The 13613-nt window shown below is 44.6% G+C and overlaps 2 non-coding genes across 2 annotated transcripts; one reads left to right on the top strand and one right to left on the bottom strand.

Annotated features, from left to right (window-relative positions):
• Positions 1-2101: 2101 nt before the first annotated feature.
• Positions 2102-2208, top strand: LOC128293365 (small nucleolar RNA R71). Its single transcript, XR_008283549.1, has one exon. It is a non-coding gene; the product is annotated as a small nucleolar RNA R71 (small nucleolar RNA).
• A 6202-nt stretch (positions 2209-8410) lies between these two features.
• LOC128293651 (28S ribosomal RNA) lies at positions 8411-11676 on the bottom strand. Its single transcript, XR_008283830.1, has one exon. It is a non-coding gene; the product is annotated as a 28S ribosomal RNA (ribosomal RNA).
• Between the last annotated feature and the right edge of the window lie 1937 nt (positions 11677-13613).

The following is a 13613-nucleotide window of genomic DNA, read 5'->3' as shown; positions in this document are numbered from 1 at the left end:
CAGATGGACTAATACCAAAAATATCGGCTATGGTCCATCCGGTAGCCTTCTTGAATTGTTTCAATACAAGGATGAGTTTTTCTTCTTGCTCATTTGTTAATTCTGCTGAAACAATCACAGGCAAGGTAGAAGCGTTACCTAAATAAACATATTTTAAATGTAAAGGAAGTACCTTGAGTTCTAATTTAGGTGGCTCCTCGATAGACGCTTTTGGCTGGGCATAATCCCTATTCTCTAACTTCAAAGATTTAAAATGTGATTGCAGATTAAAAATCCCCTTTGATTAGCTTCTAGCAAAGATAAGTATTTATCCTCCTCTTTATCATTTTAAGGGTCTGATGTTAAAATTTGTTCTAATGGATCCTCAACATTGTTGAGTTCTTTCTCCACGATTAAATCCCCTAAATCAGACACTGTAGAACAATCATCAATTGTGTTAGGAAATCGTATAGGCTTAAAAACATTAAATGTTACCTGATCATCTTGAACACGCATAGTAAGCTCGCCCTTCTACACATCAATAAGGGTCCTTCCAGTTGCTAAGAATGGTCTTCCTAGGATGATTGGTAGCTCTTTTTCTGCTTCAAAGTATAGAATCACAAAGTCAGCAGGAAAGATAAATTTGTCTACATGTACCAATGCATCCTCGATTTGTCCTTTTAGATGTCTAAGGATCGATGTGCTAATTGAAGTGTAATCATATTCAGCCTAACTTCACCTATCCCTAACTTTCTAAATATTGACATGGACATCAAGTTGATACTAGCACCCAAGTCACATAGTGCTTTACCATAATATGTTGCTCCAATATATCAAGGTATGGTAAAACATCCAAGATCCTTTAATTTTGGGGGTAGTTTGTCTTGAAGATATGCTCTACATTCCTTTGTCAAGGCTACCGTCTCAAATTCTCCAAGCCTTCAATTTTTGACAAGATATCCTTCATGAATTTGACGTAGTTCGACATTTGTTCAAGTGATTCAACCAACGGAATGTTGATATGAAGTTGCTTGAGTACATCTAGGAACTTCTTGAATTGAATTTCTTGCTTCTGCTTTTGAAGTCTTTGAGGGTAGGATGTGGAGGTTTCTTTACTAGAGCTGCTTGATTCATCTTCTGTGGTAATTCTGCATCTAATAGAGTTGTTAGTTGGTCAGAATTTGATGGTTCTGAAGTTACCTTGTCAGATTTTGCAGATTCTGGTTCTGGTGAAACTGGAATTTCAACACTCGATTGAATTTCCTCTAAGTCTTGAGCATCAGCTGGCTCCTTCTCAACTTTGACGAAATTGGGATCTAAAGTCTTTTTACTCCTCAATGTCAATGCTTTACAATGCTCTTTCCCTAGATTCCCTGGATTCATTATATCACTAGGTAAAGCACCTCATGGTAGATTTCTAAGTTCAGTTGCAAGCTGGCCTATTTGGTTTTCCAGATTTTTTAATGTAGTTGCTTGGCTTTGAATTAAGGCATTATTCTTCGCCATGTATGCCTTTAATAAATTTTCTAAGCCATTAGATGGTTCAGCTTAGGTTGGTTTTTGAACTTGTTGGGGAAAACTAGGTGGCTGGGTTGATCTAGGTTGGGCATATGTGTTACTGGGTCCAGCCCCTTGGTTACTCCGGGAAAAATTTGGAAGGTTTTGCCATGATGGGTTATAGAAATTGGATTGCAATCCTTGCCTTCCTCTGTTTTGGTTCTGGTTACCCATGTAATAAACAGATTTTGGGTTCGATGGACATTCTTCAAACAAATGTCCTTCCACACAATATACATAGGCTACATTTTCAAATTAATTCGGTGGCTGTGCTGCAAAACTATTAAACCCATTAGTGGTAAATTTTTTAAGCACTAAGGATATTGAGAATACCTGAGATGTGATTGAAGTGAGAGCGTCTACTTCATGTATTCCAGCGACTCGTCATCCTGATGCTGCTCGATTGGCTGGCCATTGGTAATTGTTGCTAGCAATCCTCTCAATGATTTCATAAGCCATATTATAAGACTTAGAAAGGAGAGAACCATTAGTAGAAGCGTCCACTACCATCCTCGTGTGGGCATTGACACCATTATAAAACGTCTTAAGTTGGATACAATGTGGAATTCCATGATGAAGGCACTTTTGTAATAATTCTTTGTACCTTTCCCATGCCTCATACAAGGACTCATCATCCATTTGTTGGAAGGCAGTGATCTCATTCGTCAACTTAGCATTTTTGCTAGGTGGGAAATACTTCATGAGAAATCTTTCTGCTAACTCTTGCCATGTGGAAATTGAATTTGGTGGCAATGAGTTTCATCAGGCTCGAGCTTTGTCCCTTAGCGAATACGGGAATAGCTTCAATCATAATGCATCTTAGGTACTCTGGTTAACTTGAAAGAGTCACTCACCTCCATAAACAGTCTTAAGTGGAGGTAAGGATCTTCGGTAGGCATTCCACTGAATTGGCCCATATTCTGAAGCATTTGGAACATAACTGGCTTCAGCTCAAATTGTTGTGCCTCGATTTTAGGTCTCCTGATACTCGGATTAAGATCATTAAACATTGGCATTGCATACTGTCATAAAGCTCTATCCCTATCATCATCAATAAGGATAGGATTTGTAGCAGGGTCTACTCCGTTTCCTTGATTCGGATTTTTGAAGTTCATCTTTTCGGTCCTTATCTGATTCGCTGTCGAAAAGTTCTTTCTATCTTAGGGTCTACAGGGAGTAAATCAATAATTCAGTCAATACTCATAAACACCTGAAATAATGACAAAAAAATTAATTAGTTAAAATTTGAACAGAAAAATAAACCAAAATGCAAAATAACAAATTCACAAATAATGACTTTTTAAAATAGTCCCCGGCAACGATGCCAAAAACTTGAAGCAACAGAATGTGCGAGTGTACATAATCGCAACAAGTAATAAAGTGACAAGTAAATGTCGAGTTATCGTACCCACAGGGACTGTGAAAATAATTATTTATGAATGCTATTTAAAATACTTTAGTGAAGAAAAATATTTTGTTTGAAGAGGGTGATTAAAAACTAAAATTTTAAACTAAGTAAACTAAATAAATAAATCTCAAATGGATGATTTCAAAATATGATTTTAATCAAGATGATATAATTGTGTTAGATTAATTACATTTCTTAACGTAGAATTATTAAACTCATGTTTATATTGTTACGAATAAATTCACGGCAACTCGGTAATTTGCTAACTTATGAACATACACCTGCCAAAATCCATTCATCTCTTGACTATATCCCTATGTCAATTCAACTGATTAAACAAATATTTAATAGGAAAATATGTTATTGGACATACATACTTATTAAATCGAAATAATCTCTTGTACATATCCCTATGTCAATTCAAACGATTAATTAAATCTAATAAGCATATAAAAGACTACGTGAGGTAACAAAGTATCCCTACCTTGAAATAGTTTAATAACAATAATCTTGCAAGTTATGCAAGGAAAATGTATCATCAGACACCGTTCCTAATTTAACCCTTAGCTACCTTAGATGATTAAACATGCACTGATTAAGTATAGTGTCAATTAATTACAATTTCAATCCGTTTAAATAATTAATTCATTAGCTACCTTACAATTGTAATGCAAGAATGACTTAGTCAAGATTTTACTTAATCAAGCATATTACCGAGGCCTATAACAACATAAACACAATTTTAACAATTTTAGCAAATGAAATGCAACCAACCTAACACAAATTAAATTCAAGCTAAACTGATTAAATTAACCATTCCATCAACATAAATACTCATAGATATGTTCATCATAACAACAACAAAAATTAAAGAGATAGGGAACAAGAATCAAATCTGGTGTTTTTCTGTGGCTTGACTAGTTGCTTCGTTCTTCCTTCTCTGTTGTCCTCGTCAACCAAGGCTGCTATGAACACTTAATTGTTGCTCCAAATGGCTGATGAATGCCCCTTTTCCAAGAGGAGAAATCGGCAAGAGAGCAAAGGAACTTGGAATGGAAAAGAAGAGAGAAAAGATGTGAATGCTTGAGATGTGTTTCAAATGACCAGTCTAGGGGGGTTTTATAGCTGAAGAGGGCTGCTAAAAATAGCTAAAATTATCAGCCAAAGAGACCTCCCTTGGCCGGCCACAAATGTGGCAAGGGTGATAGTTTCAACTTTGTTAATTTAGGCTTGGGGCAAATCTATAAAGCCACCAATTCTGGAGGGGTTTGTTTGCAACTTGAACAAGTCTTCAAGGGCCTCTTTTCAAGCTAAATAATCAACCAATAAGCTGATTTGGGTCAGCATATGGACGGTTTTGGGCTGTCCACTTCTTGGTCAGTTCGGTTCACTCAGTTTGACTCAACTGGACCATTTTTTCATAATTTATTGATAATAATTTATTTAATCCAAATTAAATTGGATATAAATTAAAATTAATTATATCATGAATTAATACACAATTTGGACCGTCTTTAGCTGAAAAAATTCATTCATCTCCATGCTTCAAAAATCGCTTCTCGATTTTGCGCTTCTAACAGTGTCTGCCGAGCCAATTTTCACCCTTTGTGCAAATCTGTCAAAAAATGATCAAAATTAATTAAAATTTATTATGTTAATAATTTTAGTACAAAATAATTATTTTATAATATTTATATATTTTTCAACAATAATTTACTAAAACTGTATGAATTTGAGTTAAAAAGGGCCTAAAAAAGTGTGTATATTTTTGTGTTTCCACACACGCCCATGTGTCTGCCCATGTGGACAAAATAAAGCCATTTCCTAGCTTCGTTTCTCACCCAAAATCACCCAAGGACCTGCACATAAAACACTCAACCAATTCCAACCATTTCAAGCATTCAAATTAAGCAAATCCATCATTCATCAAGGCATACCATTTCATGCATACACGGTCGCAATCTCACCTTAGCTTAACTTAGGCATTAACAACATTTAATTACATGAACTTAGCATAACACGTGTATATACATCATCAGAATAGCTTACTTAATCATACCCAAAATGAACCATTACTAGCCATGCCAATGGCTAGGTTACAAAATAACATTTCAAGCCACAATTGGCCAAGTTGTCCTATACATGCCATTATACCAAAATGATTCAACTATAAATACCCAAAGTAGTTAGCTGATAGTGTGACAATGCTCCTACAATCTTCGAACCTTTGTGAGATTCCGAGCACTGTAAGATAGGGGAAAATAAAAGGAGTAAGCATTACATGCTTAGTAAGTTCGTATAATGGAAATTAAACTTACCAATCTTGTTTAATAAATCTAAGCATACATATCATGTTTTCCATCCATTTGGCTAAATTGCCTAAACACATACATTCAATCAAACATGTTAGTCACCAAAACCTTCAGAACTACCAAGTAACATAGATGAGCTCATCAAGCAATATTCCTTAAAGTCATTATCATTTCATCTCAAGATTTTTATGCCAAGTCGAGAGTTATATGTCCATTGAGCCCATAGCAATGCATAAGCCACCCCAAGAGATCTTTGCCCGATATAGGGAACCTGGTCCTCGAGTCGTTGGCTACATTCTATGGCTACATTGCGGGACTATCCGACCCCCGTAGGGGCTGCGGACGCACCCCACCTCGGGCTCGAGGGGGGCCACGTCGGGGGGCAGCGAATCTCTACCCCTTAAAGAGCTAAAAAAACTTCATCAATCTGCTACCAGGAAACATTCGTATGTCTGAAACGGGGACACTTTTCTTTAGCCCGCACATCCGAGGCACCAGGGTGCCCCTGCTGCTCGAGGCATCCGCACATCCAACGTCCTAGGTTGCCTATGGTGTCTGAGGCTTCCGCACATCCAAGCACCAAGGTGCCAATGCTGCTCGAGGCTCCCGCACATCTGAGGCAGCAAGGTGCCGATGGTGCCCAAGGCTCCCGCATGACCAAGGGCCTAGGTTACCGATGGTGCCTGAGGCTCCCGCACGACCAAGGGCCTAGGTTGCCGATGGTGTCTGAGGCTCCCGTACATCCAAGCACGAAGGTGCCGATGGTGCCCGAGGCTTCCGCACGACCAGGGGCCTAGGTTGCCGATGGTGCCCGAGGCTCCCGCACGACCAGGGGCCTAGGTACCGATGGTGCCCGAGGCTCTCGCACGACCAGGGGCCTAGGTTGCCGATGGTGCCCGAGGATCCCGCACGACCAGAGGCCTAGGTTGCCGATGGTGCCCGATGCTCCCGCACGACCAGGGGCCTAGGTTGCCGATGGTGCCCGAGGCTCTCGCACGACCAGGGGCCTAGGTTGCCGATAGTGCCGAGACTCCCGCACGACCAAGTGCCTAGGTTGCCAATGGTGTCTGAGGCTCCCGTACATCCAAGCGCCAAGGTGCCGATGGTGTCCGAGGCTCCCGTACGACCAAGGGCCTAGGTTGCCGATGGTGTCCGAGGCTGCCACACGACCAAGGGCCTAGGTTGCTGATGGTGCCCGAGGCTCCCGTACGACCAAGGGCCTAGGTTGCCGATGGTGCCCGAGGCTCCCATACGACCAAGGTCCTAGGTTGCCAATGGTGCCGAGGCTCTCGCACATCCTTGCACCAAGGTGCCGATGGTGCCCAAGGCTCCCGCACATCTGAGCACCAAGGTGCTGATGGTCACCGAGGCTCCTGCACAACCAAGAGCCTAGTTTGCAGATGGTGTCCGAGGTGTCCGAGGCTCCCACAACATCCAAGGCACCAAGGTTTAGATGCTCGCGAGGCTCTCGTACCACTGACGTCCTAGGTTGCCGATGGCGTCTAAGGCTCCAATATGTCCAAGCAGTAATGTGTCGATGCTCCGAGACCATCGATGTCCTAGGTTACCAATGGTGCCTGATGCTCCAGCGCAAGCAAGGGCCCAAGGTGCCAGAGGCTCTTGTTTCGAAAGGGGAGGGACCGGGATGATTCAAAAGGGGAGAGACCTGGGGGAGGGACCGGGATGACTCGTAGCATCGTTTTTTATATTCCGGGATGGCTCACCGAAGCACCGCCGGAATGGATCGCCGGAGCACCGCCGGGAACCTAATCGGCGATGGGGAGGCACCGACGTCTGGGCATGAGATGGGCGTGGGCAGTGCCCTGGACAACCCCTATTCGCTCAATATCACCTCCCCCCTAAAGAGCTAAAAAAACTTGGTCAATGTGCTACTAGGCGACATTCATGTGTCTGAAACAGGGACACTTTATAGTGCCGACGCTTCTGCACCAACGGGGGCCCAAAATTAGCTTTGGTGCTCGACCCTCCCGCACATCCGATGCACCAAGGTGCCGATGCTGCCAGATGCTCCGACACATCGAAGGGGCCGGTGGCGCCCGATGGCCCCGCACCACGGGGTGGCACACCGCACGACCAGGGGCCAAAGGTGCCGGAGGCTCTTCTTGCAAAAGGGGAGGGACAGGGACGATTCATTCATTATTGGGACGGATATCGAACATGCATGCAACGGTATCTGAATTCTACCTTTGGGACGGTTCATTCATTATTGGGTACCGAACAAGTAACGGTATCCGAATTCTACCTTTTGGGATTAGGGAGGGACTCGTTGCGCCGTTTTGTATATCCCGGGATGGCTCACCGGATCATCACCGGGATGGATCATCGGAGCACCTCCGGGAACCTAACCGGTGGTGGGGGAGCACTGACGTGCGGGCATACGATGGGCGTGGGCAGTGCCCTGGATAACCCCTGGCTGCTCAATATCACTTCCCCCCTAAAGAGCTAAAAAAACTTGGTCAATGTGCTACCAGTCGACATTCATGTGTCTGAAACAGGGACAGGTTTCAGATGTCTAAAACAGGGACACCTTTTTTAGCCCAACGCTCCCGCACATCCGAGGCACCAAGGCGCTGATGTTGCCCGATGCCCGATGACCCGCACCACGGGATGTTGCCCGAGGCTCCCGCACATGCCTGAAATGGGGGTATTTTTTTTTTACGCCACTTACACTTAGTATTTTTGATTGAAAATTTTTCCTGTTGGCCCAAAAGAAATACAAGAAGCCGAATGAAATATGGCATGATGGCATGGTAGAAAATTGAACAAGTGCCCGGACCACCAACAGTTGGGAGCTCGCACCCGCACCACCGCGGCCCCCGTTGTGCCATGTTTCCCGAGGGGGCGGCACGGTTAAGTGTCTAACTTAGAAATTTTTCTCTTCACCCAAAACAAATACAAGAGGCTGAATGAAGTATGGCACGGCACGGCACGACAGAAAATTGAACAATTGCCCGGACCACCAACAGTTGGGAGCTCGCACTCGCACTACCACGGCCCCCGTTGTGCCATATTCCCCGAGGGGGCGGCAAGGCCAAGTGTTTAACTAACTCCTTACACTAAGTCCCCCACTTGGGGACCCCAAGGTCGGGACGTGAAAAAAGAACAAGGGGAGATCGGAAGGAAATGGGGAAGGATTAATCAGGCGACAAAGGGTCGATCTCGGTGGATCGTGGCGGCAAGGCCACTCGCCACTTACAATACCCAATCGTGTATTTAAGTCGCTCAGAAGGATTCTACCTGCAGCTCGATGGGAATTACGCTCCAAGGAGGCGCCACGACTTGTCCGCCATGATCGTTGCACCTCGACAGTGCCCTTGGGGCCAAAGGCCCCTCATCGCGGGTCGACAATCGGGCGGCGGCGCGTCGTCGCTTCTAGCCCAGATTCTAACTTAGAGGCATTCAACATAATCCAACAAGACGGTAGCCCACGCGCCGCGGCTTTTCAACCAAGCGCGATGACCAATTGTGCGAATCAACAGTTCCTCTCGTACTAGGTTGAACTACTATTACGACGCTGCCATCGAGAGGGTAAAACTAACTTTGTCTCACGACGGTCTAAATCCAACTTACATTCCCTATTGGTGGGTGAACAATCCAACACTTGGTGAATTTCGCTTCACAATGATAGGAAGAGCCGACATCGAAGGATCAAAAGCAACGTCGCTATGAATGCTTGGTCGCCACAAGCCGCTTATCCCCGTGGTAACTTTTCCGACACCTCAAGCTTCAAATTATGAAGGTCTAAAGGATCAATAGGCCACGCTTTCACGGTTGGTATTCGTCGAAATCAAAATCAAACGAGCTTTTACCCTTTTGTTCCACACGAGATTTACTTCTCGTTGAGCTCATCTTAGGACACCTCGTTATCTTTTAACAGATGTGCCGCCTAGCCAAACTCCCACCGACAATGTCTTACGCCGGATCGGCCGGCGAAGCCGACCTTGGTCCAAAAATAGGGCCGTGCCCTCTCCGATTGGAATAAGTAAAATAACGTTAAAAGTAGTGGTATTTCAATTTACCGAGAGCTCCCACTTATCCTACACCTCTCAAGTCATTTCAAAAGTCGACTAGAGTCAAGCTCAACAGGTCTTCTTTCCCACGATTCTCGCCAAGCCTGTTCCCTTGGCGTGGTTTCACTGGATAGTAGACGAGGACGGTGGGAATCTCGTTAATCCATTCATGTCGTCACTAATTAGATGACGAGGCATTTGGCTACCTTAAGAGAGTCATAGTTACTCCGCCGTTTACCCGCTTGGTTGAATTTCTTCCTTTGACATTCGAGCCTTTGGGCAAAAATCACATTGCGTGAGCATCCGCAGGACCATCGCAATGCTTTGTTTTAATTAAACAATGGATTCCCTTGTCCGTACCAATTCGAAGTCGATTGTTAAATCGCCGGGAAGGCTCCGAAGGCCGTTCGATCCGTCCCCGGCAAGACGCGGCGACCCGCTCTCGCCGGAAGTAGCTCGGCGATGCCGTGAGCCGACGGGTTACGGGCTGCGACCCGTGCCAACCCTCGAGCCAATCCTTTTCCCGAGGTTACGGATCCATTTTGCCGACTTCCCTTGCCTATATTGTTCCATTGACCGTAGGTCGTTCACCTTGGAGACTGATGCGATTATGAGTACGACCGGCGCGGATGACACTCGGTCCTCCAGATTTTCAAGGGCATTGGGCGCACCGGACACCACGCGACGTCGCGGTGCTCTTCCGGCTCTGGACCCTACCTCCGATGAGCCGTTTCGGTGGTGGGCAGCCGTTAAATGAAAAGATAACTCTTCTCGAGGCCCCGTCGACGTCTCCGGACTCCCTAACGTTACCGTCAACCGCCGCGTCCGGTTCAGAAATTTTAACTGATTCCTTTTGAAGCTCATGCTGAACGCTATCGGACGGGCTTCCCGTCTCTTAGGATCGGCTAACCCATGTGCAAGTGCCGTTCACATGGAACCTTTCCCTCTTCGCCTTCAAAGTTCTCATTTGAATATTTGCTACTACCACCAAGATTTGCACCGATGGCGCTCCGCCTGGGCTCGAGCCGGGTTTTGCGGCGATCGCCGACCTTCCTACTCATCGGGGCTGGCTCTTGCCTGACGGCCGGGTATAGGTTGCGCGCTTAAGCGCCATCCATTTTGGGGCTAGTTGATTCGGCGGTGAGTTTTACACACTCCTTAGCGGATTTTGACTTCCATGACCACCGTCCTGCTGTCTTAATCGACCAACACCCTTTGTGGGTTCTAGGTTAGCGCAATTGGGCACCGTAACCCGGCTTCGGTTCATCCCGCATCGCCGATTCGCTTACCAAAATGGCCCACTTGGAGTTCTCGATTCCGTGGCGCGGCTCAGCGGCACGGCCGCACCGTCCTACCTATTTAAAGTTTGAGAATAGGTCGAGGCGTTGCGCCCGATGCCTCTAATCATTGGCTTTACCCGATAGAACTCGCTAAGGGCTCCAGCTATCCCGAGGAAACTTGAGAGGAACCAGCTACTAGACGGTTCGATTAGTCTTTCGCCTCTATACCCAAGTCGAGACGAGCGATTTGCACGTCGAGATCGCCGCGGGCCTCCACCGAGTTTCCTCGGCCGCCCCACTCGAGCATAGTTCACCATCTTTGGTCCCGACAGTGCATGCTCTCCTCGAACCCTTCTCGAAGATTAAGGTCGATCGGCGATGCACCCGTGAGGATCCCGCCAATCAGCTTCCTTGCGCCTTACGGGTTTTTCAGCCCGTTGACTCGCACACATGTCGACTCCTTGGTCCGTGTTTCAAGACAGCCGAATGGGAGCCCGCAGTCGACGCCGAGCACGTGGGTGCCGGGCACGCCGAGACGGCGCGTCTTGGATCCCACGATTGAGGCGACGACGTCTCCACAGGCGTATCAAAGGCCCGGGCTTGGGCTGCCGCCACAACCCGCGTCGGTCTACTCCCTGAGCCGATCGGCGAAACTGCTCTCGCCCTTCCACATCCGACCGGGGCGCATCACCGGCCCCCATCTGCTTCCCTCCCGACAATTTCAAGCACTCTTTGACTCTTTTTTCAAAGTCCTTTTCATCTTTCCCTCGCGGTACTTGTTCGCTATCGGTCTCTCGCCAGATTTAGCCTTGGACGGATTTATTGCCCGATTAGGGCTGCATTCTAAACAACCCGACTCGTGAGACGGCGCCTCGTGGTGCGGCAGGTCCGCACGACGGGCTCTCACCTCTCCGGCGCCCCTTTCCGGGGACTTGGGCCCATCACGCCGAGAGGACGCTTCTCCAGACTACAATTGGCGCCGATGGTGCCCGATTCTCAAGCCGGGCTTTTCCGGTTCATTTCGCCGTTACTAGGGAATCCTAGTAAGTTTCTTTTCCTCCGCTTATTGATATGCTTAAACTCATTGGTAATCCCTTTGACACAGGTCGCAATGCAAGCACCATCCTTGTGATGCCGAAAGGGTTCAAGGGTCTCGATCGACGAACGAACACGACTCCGAACGAGGTTGCTTACAGCATTACCACCGATGGTTGCGACGATGATGTCATCGAGGACTCAAATTTAGGCCAACCGTTGGCTGTCAGCGTAGGGTACCCATTAGGGCACTTAGCCAAGTAACACTCTCTCGAACCACATATTGTATAACAGGATTACCAGTCCAGGATAAATCCTTTTTAATGCATATGCTTAGAGGAACTCGATTAGGATTACTAGTCCAGGCTAAACCCTAATCATAATGTGTGCTCGAGAGGTATTATATCAGGATTACTAGTCTGGGCTAAATTCTTTCTATAACAAGAGCAATGGGATTACTCGTCTGAGCTAAATCCCATCTGCAACAAATGCAGAACCTCATTAGTTTCGGGAAAGTGCATACAATTATTGAATTCAACATTCAATCAAGACTAACCTTTTATCATCATTTCAAGATGTAAAAATTTTCCATCATAACATAAAATTAAGGCACATTAACATAAATCACATTACATACAATACAACATTCAATTAACATAATTACATATCCAATTAAGTTACACGAACTTACTTCGACACTTGTTCGCGTAATAATCTACTAATCTGAAATCTTTTCTTTTCCTCAATCTAGCCTCGAGTTTTTGTTTTTCGGTTCTATATAAATTTATTCATCAATTTCATACATTTCATACTTAAACAGACACAATTTACGTCCTAGGAAAAATTACTATTTTGCCCCTAACTTTTTCAATAATTTCGATTGTCCCTAGGCCCGGAAAATGAAACTTGTGCAAGTTACTCCCTATTCCAAGCCTAGCCAAAGCCCCATTAGAAATTTTACAGCACCTGTATACATAAAATTTTAGAATTTTTCCTTCAATTTCAAAAGTTTACATTTTAGTCCCTAATCAAGTTTTCATCAAAAATCACCTTGTAAAAGTTGTTTATCTATCAATAATCTTTCATTTTCTACCATCAAACATCAAAATACAAACATATTCATCATGGGTAAAATTTTAGACTTTTAACTTTCATTCAAGTTAGTTCTTGAAATAGCTGAATCAAGATACAACGATCTCAAAAATATAAAAATCGTTAAAAATGAGACAAGAATGGGCTTACAATTGAGCTTGAAAACTTGGCCATAAACCCTAGCTATGGTTTCCCCCAAAATTTCAGCTATAAGGGACTAAATTGAAGAAGATTACATCTTTTATTTAGTTATTTTGGCTTTATTTACTAGATTACCAAAATACCCTTCACTTAACCCTTAAAATTTTTACCCAGCCATGCCCATTTTAGTCCATCTCAAGGTATAATGGTCTAATTACCATTTAAGGACCTCCAATTTAAAATTTCATAGCCATTAGACACCTTTAACTTATAGAATTCAAGTTTTACATGTATTGTAATTTAGTCCTTTTAGACAAATTAAGTACTCAATCGATAAATTTTCTTAATGAAATTTTCACACAATTATTCTATCATGCTGTTGACCTTAAAGAAATAATAAAATAATTTTTACTTCAGATTTGTGGCCCTGAAACCACTGTTTTGATTTCACTAAAAAATAGGTTGTTACACCATGTGCCAGGCCGTGTGAAAACTGGATGGTATACTGACTTGTGCCACATGACCAAGCCACAAGCCCGTGTGCTAGGCTGTTTGAAGCTACTGACTTGGTTTCTAAATAAGTATTAGGGGACACACAACCATGTCATCTGGCCGTGTATCACACACGGCTGAGACACACGCCCGTGTCTTTACTTGTGTGGACAAAAATAGGCTATTTTCCAGGCCATATTCCTTACCCAAATTTGCTACAACCTAAACACATCAAATAACATATGACTATATCATCAATGAGCATTCAAACTAATCAAAATTCAAG

Source organism: Gossypium arboreum, chromosome 5 (genome assembly GCF_025698485.1).
Source record: "Gossypium arboreum isolate Shixiya-1 chromosome 5, ASM2569848v2, whole genome shotgun sequence".
Lineage (NCBI taxonomy): Eukaryota > Viridiplantae > Streptophyta > Magnoliopsida > Malvales > Malvaceae > Gossypium > Gossypium arboreum.
The sequence above is the reverse complement of the archived record's forward strand: the minus strand, read 5'-3'. Positions and strand labels throughout refer to the sequence as shown.